At 39.8% G+C, this 8,500-nt stretch overlaps 1 pseudogene; it reads left to right on the top strand.

Moving 5' to 3' along the window:
- Window positions 1-1,259: 1,259 nt before the first annotated feature.
- Window positions 1,260-2,334, top strand: LOC131277287 (very-long-chain (3R)-3-hydroxyacyl-CoA dehydratase 3-like; annotated as a pseudogene).
- The last annotated feature ends 6,166 nt before the right edge of the window (window positions 2,335-8,500 follow it).

Here is an 8,500-nt window from a genome sequence, read left to right as displayed (position 1 = left end):
TGAGAGAATGAATGTTAGTGTATTCAAAGAATACAATTCAATTTTTTACAAAAAAGGTTTGCTGTCATATTAGACAAATTGAGGTTTCTTCTGTTAGAGAAACATTCTTCAAACATTACTGAGAGAGAAAGTATTAATAATTTTATTAAAAGGTGCTATACTGAAGAACAGATAAGGACATGTAATTTGATGTCCATTGCTCTTAGTTATTGAAAATTAAAATACTATCATTGGCTGGCTTATTTATAAAACTTATTTTTAGATATGGAGTAATTTCTTCAAATACAATCATACAAAAAAGAGAGCAATAAAAATGAAATGAAAATAGAGCCCTGCCCTCTTCATGGCAGTGATCTATGGAACCCTTAATACTCTTGGATTATAACTTGAAAATCATTGGTTCTGACCAATATCTTGAGATCACCCTATGCTTTTCTCATTGTGCATTCAGGAGAGCTATCAAAATGGTCCCCAATCACAAATACCACAACTATTTACCTACCCATATTTTATCAAAACAAGCCTTGTCATTAATGTAAAGGCTTATATTTTATCGTGGTCATGATTTTTCCTTTTCACTCACCTCCACCACACGTCCTCTCAAATTTCCCTTTGGTTTGCATGAATAAAATCATTGATTGATGCAAGAAACAATCTCTCCTTGTTAATTTTCTATCCCCATAACAATTGAAATCACATTTGAAAGTTTTAGCAGCCTCCTATAAATCAGAACTTGCTTTTAATCTGTACATTGGTGATAAAAAATAAGTAATCTTTATCACACACTTACTGAGAGAGATCAAGTTCTGCAAATTCCCAGGGATAATGAAAAGAAGGGAAATGTATAATCGACATCGATTTGGTTTTGTTAATTTTATTAAGATGATGAGCGCAACATTTTTTATCACAGGTGGACACATGTATTGCCTTTGATCGTCCTGCTTTTAAGAAACTAAGAAATGTGGCTTTAACTCTTGTTCTATTGCTTTTGGATCATCCAGTGATTGTCACGAGATTTCTGTGGATTTCCAGGGGATTATGACCCTATGAACAAGGCCGCCTCCAGTTGTCTGTCAACACTGAATTCCACTTTTATTTCCCAGACTCCCTGCATTACATGAAAGTTCTGGGGCTGCGGGTTGCAGACTCTGGGAATTGCTGGTTTTGCGGCTTGCGTTTTTCTGGCTCTCCAGCCGCACACTACCTGAGACAGCAAGGCGCAGTGAGCCGAGCCTCTCCACTCCATGGGCACTGTGGTCATGGAGAACCAGGTGCTGACGCCGCACGTGTACTTGGCTCAGCTACACCGCAAGCTGTATCTGCACGTGGAGCTGAGTGACGTTCAGAATGCTGCCATCAGCATCACTGAAAATGTTGTACATTTCAAAGCTCAATGACATGGAGCCAAAGGGACAACATCTATGAATTTCACTTGGAGTTCTTTGAACTTGTGAAGCCAGAGCCCCTTTACAACCTGACCCAGAGGCAGGTAAACATTACAGTACAGAAGAAGGTGGGAGTGACTCACCAAGCAGGAGAAGCATCCACTGTTTTTGGCCCCTGACTTTGATAGCTGGCTAGATGAGTCTGACGAGGAAATGGAACTCAGAGCCAAGGAAGAAGAATGCCTAAATAAACTCAGACTTGAAAGCGAAGGCTCCCCTGAAACTCTTGCAAGCTTGAAGAAAGGATACCTGTTCATGCATAATTTGGTACAGTTTTTGGGATCCTCGTGTATCTTTGTTAATTGGACTGTGCGATTCTTTATCTTGGGAAAGAGTCCTTCTCTGACGCTTTAGACACCCTGGCTGACATGATGCATTTCTGCCAGATGGTGGCAGCTGTGGAAACTATCAATGCAGTGATTGGAGTCACTAATTCACCAGTATTGCCTCCCTTTAGCTAGCCTCTTGGAAGAAATTTCATTTTGTTTATCATCCTTGGCACCATGGAAGAAATGCAAAACAGTGCTGTGGTTTTCTTTGTGTTTTATCTGTGGAGCACAACTGAAATTTTGGTTTTCCCCTTTACATGCTTTCCTGCATTGATCTGGATTGGAAAGTGCTCACATGGCGTCACTACACTGTGTGGATTCCCTTATATCCTCTGCGATGTTTGAGCGAAGCTGTCACAGAGATCCAGTCCATTCCAATAGTCAATGAAACAGGAAGATTCAGTTTCACATTGCCATATGCAATGAAAATCAAATTTCGATTTTCCTTTTTTCTTCAGATTTAACTTATAATGTCATTTTTAGGGTTATACATAAATTTCTGTCAACTTTATAAACAGCGCAGGCAGATTTATGGACAAAAAATGAAAAAGATTCACTAAAAAGAGATTTCTTTTTGTGGCTTTTTGTCAGTTGGAGCTTACTCTATGATTCTTACAGTTGTATTGTATTGTGTTGATGTAATAGTTTTGTTTTGTAAACACTTAAATTCTCAGTGAGGAGCTCTCCCTTTCCCCCAGCACCGTTACTGAAATTACTGTATCATCTTAATGTAGTAGTTGCATCACGTGGATTCCTGATATCTGATGACAGGTTCATTTTTGTGTATTCAGTTATCGAGAGCAAAAGTCTCAGCCCTGCCCCTATCTCATTCCATGTCCAGTCAATCAGTTTCATACGGGCCAGGGATATTTCTTCAGTGCCCTATCCTACAATGTAATGGCCATTCTCACAGTTGGGATTTGTTCTTCTCAGCTATTGCTTATGAAGAAAAGCAAGATTATTGTTTAATAGAAGCTAAAAAATGACTCACGTAGGACCTAGTATATTCTGTACCTAAGGAGTTACTTGTTAAATGAACTGGCATTAATCTTTTGGTAATTCGGTTAGGTTTAGTCATTAATACAGTATTTCTTGGTCAGGGTGGTGGCTAAAGAACGGCTATCAGATCTGACATCTATTGGGCCTCTAAATGGCATAGTGCTTACCAGGTGAGATTTGGAGATGCCCAGAAGGACTTGAGAGAAACCGATCAGAACCTTTTAACATTGTGAACCCTTCATTCCTAACTTAATCTGAACTATTTTCAACACTAAAAAAGAGAAAACATTTAGAAAAAGATGGCATTATGAAAGATTCCAAATTCACATTGCTCCTGGAACCCAAGGGAGCAAACGTGGGTTAAACTGGGAGTAAGACAGCTGCTGACCATGCCCGTGGCAAACTGGAGGCATTCGAATAGGTCAGACTTAATAAAAACACCTTCAAAATTGTGTTAAGCTGTGAACAAACATGAAAATGTCAGTTCTTTTCCCTCTGCACTCATTGTGTCCATGTACTTGTATGCTTATCAGAGTGAGTGGTAGGACTGCTTTTGAAAATGCCTGTTTCTTTCCTGCTACTGTTAGATTGGCTTTTTCACCTGTGTGCAGTATTACGGTGGAAACTGAAGGTGAACAATGGCTGTAGAGCCACCAGCTGATCCTTTAAAAAAGGATTCCTGGCAGAAACACACCAACAACAGGGGAAGGGAAAAACACGTAGACATTATGAAGGTTGGCTATTTTAAAAAAATCAACAGACTTGCAGCTCCTACACTCTGATTTATTGGACTTACTCCACTCAGCTAACATGGAGTTGTAGACGGTCAACCACCACACCATGGAGCCTAGAGTGCCTACAACTGAAAGCAGGAGGGTTGCATCCAATATCCATGTGGAATCTAAGCCCCTCTTGACATAGATGTGGAATGGACACAACCAAGCCAAGGTCCACAGGAAGGAGGACTACAGTAAGGATCAGAGTGGACTTAATGATATTTTATTCATGAACTATTGTGGTTAATAATCGAGAAAATGTAGCATTGATGTGGAAAAAGTGGCCATGGTGGCTGCTGGGTGTGGGGAATGGGAGGAAGAAATGAGATGTGGAGGCATTCTCGGGACTTGGAGTTGTCCTGGGTGGTGCCCCAGGGACAATTCCCAGATGTTGTATGTTCTCCCATGGCCCACTGGATGGAACATGGGAAAGTGTGGGCTATGGTGTGGAACACGGGACATGGGGTGCAGCAATGCCCGGAGAGGTACTCACCAGACGCAATGGATGTGACTTGATGATGGGGGAGAGTGTTACTGTGGGGGGAGTGGTGGGGTGGGGGCGGTGGGGGCGACTGGGGACCTCATTTTTTTTAATGTAATATCTTTAAAAAAAGTGAATAAATTGAGTAGAATTTGGAAAAAAAAAGACTACTTTCAGGGGTGATAGTAAGGTTCTATATGTTGAAAGGGGTTGGGATTATGCTGGTGTATGTGTGTATATATGTATATGCAAAAGCTCAGTGAATGTTTCCTTAAGATTCGTATATAGATTTGTATATTTACTCTTTGTAAATTTCTCATTAAAAGAAAAATCTGTAAATATTGAACAGCAGTTAATGACAGGCATGACAAAGTATTTAGGAGGAAATATTCTGATGTCTGCAGTTTACCTTGAAATGCACTAAAAATATGAAGACCTGATGGAGGAATATAAAGGTATGTGATTAAGTTTAGTGAAATGTTAATGGGAAATATTGTTAAAGGATTGAAACTTTTCATAAAAAAATTTGGAGTAAGTAACAAAACAAAACAAAAAAATCAGTTTCTTCCAATACATTCCAAGTAAACCAAGTAAATTAAAAGTTTAGAAGAAGTGATGCTTGTGTAAAAGGACTTAAGGCACAATCGTTCTTTCAGCTCTGCTATTCCCATTGTTTTTGGGGAAAGGAGATGGAGTTATGCTGTTTCTTTGAGCCCAGGATGGAAATTTAGAACTAAAACATCTAATTATCAAAGGCTGTTTGATTTTTTAAAAATTCATTGCACTGCAGGGTATTTTGCATGACTGTAAATCTGTCAACACTTATTTGTACTGACTTCTGATGTTCTTTCAACTCAGGCCCTATGTGTAATTGGGCGTATCAGCATGCAGTAGATTATGCTTCATCCTGGTGACAGAATACTGAATACTTAGTGATTGTTACAAACCCTTTTATTTCTGTCTGAGAAACAAAAATGATGGTGAATTTCTATTAAAACATTCACAATTAAAAAAAAAGAAAAACAAAGTTCTTTCCTCTACCATGCCATCTGCCCAGACAGGGATCGCTGTCATTTCCTGAATTTTCCGACATTCCTGGCCTCCTGTGTGCACACAGACAGTCACACATGATTCTTGATTTTGTAAGTTTTAAGGAGATGGAGAGTGATACATTACGAAAATGTGAACAATTTTAATGAAATATTAGATAACCCTACAATATAAATTCATTTTACCATACGAATGAGTTAATCTCACCTTTTTGTCCATCCTCTTTTTCTCTTTCCCTCTCTGGCAAGAACAACCATCTATGTATATTTTACATAGATGGAACATAGGTAGATTCCATTTATGTAAATATGTTTGTGTATTTTCTGTAATAAAAAAGAAAAGAATGATGACAAACACCCATCAATCTGTTAATAAAATTTAATCAGATATTGGAATTAAACATGTGGACAAAATACTATTTGAATTTAGGCAATTCTGTGTTGTTGAAATGGGTGCAAGAAATGTCCTAGAACAAAACTTAGAACAGAGTTGGGGTCGCACTTTTAAAACCCCCTCCGTCAGGGCCAAAGAGAATCTTGTAACTTCCTCTGTTTTCTTTTTAGATACACACGCAAAAGAGGATCATTTTTGCTAAACAGTGCTTAAGTCAATCTACATAATTCGGGAAAAAAGAACAAGAGTGAGGAGAGGGAGAGGAAATCTGGAAAGTGCTGGGTGTATTTGCCTGGTGCTATAAAAGTGGATAGGGGCAGAGAAAGAATTATATGTTGAGAATGGTTTAGTGGATTTTAGGATATGCAAATGAAGGCTTTGCACTATTACGATGTACATTGTGCTTTTGAACTCTTTCTTAGACCCTGATACCGCTCTAAACCTGAGTTACATGGCTCTAGTCCTTAATCGGATTACCAAAAATGTACTAATTTTGAAATTTGAATGACTGGGAAATGAGGGAGATGACTAAAGAGTTAATTAAACATCACATTCTTTAAGGTGCGCTGCACTAAACTGCTTCAGTCCTAACAGATGCTCTAGTTATGTTTAAGTAAGGAACTTATTCTAGCAGTATTTTGTTCTTTCCTTTCTTGTAAAATGTTTAATTTAAATTCATTTTCTCTCTTTGTCATTTTCTTATTTCTTGAAATGAAACAGTGTGCAAATATCCCCCTCAATATATTTCAGATGTAATTAGGAATTGTGTGCTGCTTCACTCCTTGCTGGGGCATATTTGCCAATTTAATTACTGAAACACGCTATTAGAAAGTAGCATCTTACATCTTTCTACCTTTTATCCTGCAGTGCTTGTGAAGGAAAAAATAGGCATTTACTAACACTTGTTTTAATCCTTTTTTTCTGCCCCATTCTTTCCCTATAAGAAGGGAAAGAGAAATGTAACACGAGTTATGCAAATACCTGAAGGCTAGCTGTGGCACGTGCTGCTCTTTTTTGTTGTGTTGTTTTATCAGCACCTATGTAAAACCATGTCCTTCTGGCTCTCTCTTCTGTGACTTCCATCAGTACCTTATGTAACATTTCACTCCCCTTACTTCACTTTTCCCAAATCGGTTTCCTCTTTCAATGTTCAAAAAATAAACAAGGGGGGGAAGCGGTTGTGTCCCAATCAGATGAGCTCCCCTTCTGCCATATGGGAGGGTTTGGGTTGGCGTCCCAAGGCTTCATTGCGAAGGCAGGCTCGCCCACCCGCTGCGGAGAGACCCTGGCCTGCGGATACAGCAGAGAGCCGAATCAGCAAGGTGACGCAACAAAAAGGGAGATAAGCAAGAACACAGAAATGCACGCAGGGAATGGACACAAGGAGCAGAAAACAAGCAAGCCACAAGGGGGGAGGGAGGAGAAAGAAACAAATACAGACACAGAAGAATGTGCAGCGAATGAACAGAGAGCAGGCAGCACACAAAAAAAGCCGCAAAGGGACAGGGGATAACAAAAAATAAATTAAATAAGGAAGGTTCCTGATTCTCCTGACCATGCCAGATAACAGAGTTTATCAAATAGGAACCTTGGAAGACCATCAAATCTAATAGAAGACTTGCAGTGAGATGACTTTTAAGAGTTCTTGGGGCTTTACATGTTATTTGGAATAATGTTTAATTGGCTCATCTGTCCTTCAAACATCAAATCTTGGAAGTTATTTCCAAATTAATGAAATTAATGGACGGTTACACGTTTACTATTTTTGATTATTTAAGAATTTTGTTATACTGTCATGTTAGCACATGTATGTTTAACTCAACTTTTTGGTTTGATCGCGTTGCACACTGTATCCTTTCTGTTTTTCTGATAGTTCTGAGAAAAGTTTAATTGCATAAAGCTAGACAAAGCTACATGAAGACTCAGTAATACGAAGGAAAGATGCACCTGGTGGATTGGAATGGGAAGATTTCTGCCCCATGAGTTCAAAGTAAAACTCCTTTGTTTCAGTTGGCTGGAGACGGCCCTGCTAAAGAGGTGAAGTGCATGGTGAGGTTTAGGCTGAAATGTGGAGAGTGAAGAGGGGCAGCCATGGGGAGCAGGGGCTCTCCCATCCCAGTTACTCCTGCCTGCAAGGAGAATCTGGCATTTCCCTGCAGTCGGTGTCTGCCTCTCGTTGATCTGGAGGGAGCTCCCAGAGCTAGGAGGAGAAGAGGCATTTAACTCCAGTGGCATTCTGAGTCTTATGGAAAGCCCAGGGACGTTATCACAACTAACACCCTGATAGCATCTATATTAGAAATGAGAATCCTACCAGACTGCTCATGAAAGATTAGCTTTAATTCTTTCAGGAGAATAAATGGCTTATACCAACTCTGACCTGCTTTATCTACATGCTCCTGCCAGCCAGCCATCCACAACCCCATCACGATGGGCACGTGAGGACTCCTGGAATTAGTCTGTCCTTTCCAATTCAGTCAAGCTAAAAAGTCTTTTGTGAGCATTGTTTCTGCCCAGAGCGCTGGGGGGACAGGATTGAGGGCACAACCTCTACCTTTGAAAGACAAGGAGCTCATAAGAGAGGGAGATTCTTACATATTCATTCAACAGATGCAACCCAAGCATAGCACCATAGGCCAGGCACTGTGATAGGCACTCGGGTATGGGAAAAGCAAAGACACAGCCCCACTCACATGGGCTCCGATCAGACATGTCGGATGTGTCAGATGTGTGAATGATCATAGTACAGTGTGAGCAGTGAGCAGGGAGCCGAAAGTCATTTACCAAGACAAGTCCAGGAAGGCTTCCTGAAGATGCAATGCATGAGTTGAGAATTGAACATGAGGATTTAGCAATGACGGAACCAGGCAGAGAAGAGAGGTCATGAATGTCAGCATGAACCAAAGCACAGAAAACCAGGCATATTTAATGATAATTAAAGAAGCGCTGTATTCCTGCCTTTATGTGAATTATATCACCTAAACTCCAACAGCATTCTGAAGTAGACTGTGATAATTTTTCTCATTT

Source organism: Dasypus novemcinctus, chromosome X, assembly GCF_030445035.2.
Source record: "Dasypus novemcinctus isolate mDasNov1 chromosome X, mDasNov1.1.hap2, whole genome shotgun sequence".
Lineage (NCBI taxonomy): Eukaryota > Metazoa > Chordata > Mammalia > Cingulata > Dasypodidae > Dasypus > Dasypus novemcinctus.
The sequence above is the reverse complement of the archived record's forward strand: the minus strand, read 5'-3'. Positions and strand labels throughout refer to the sequence as shown.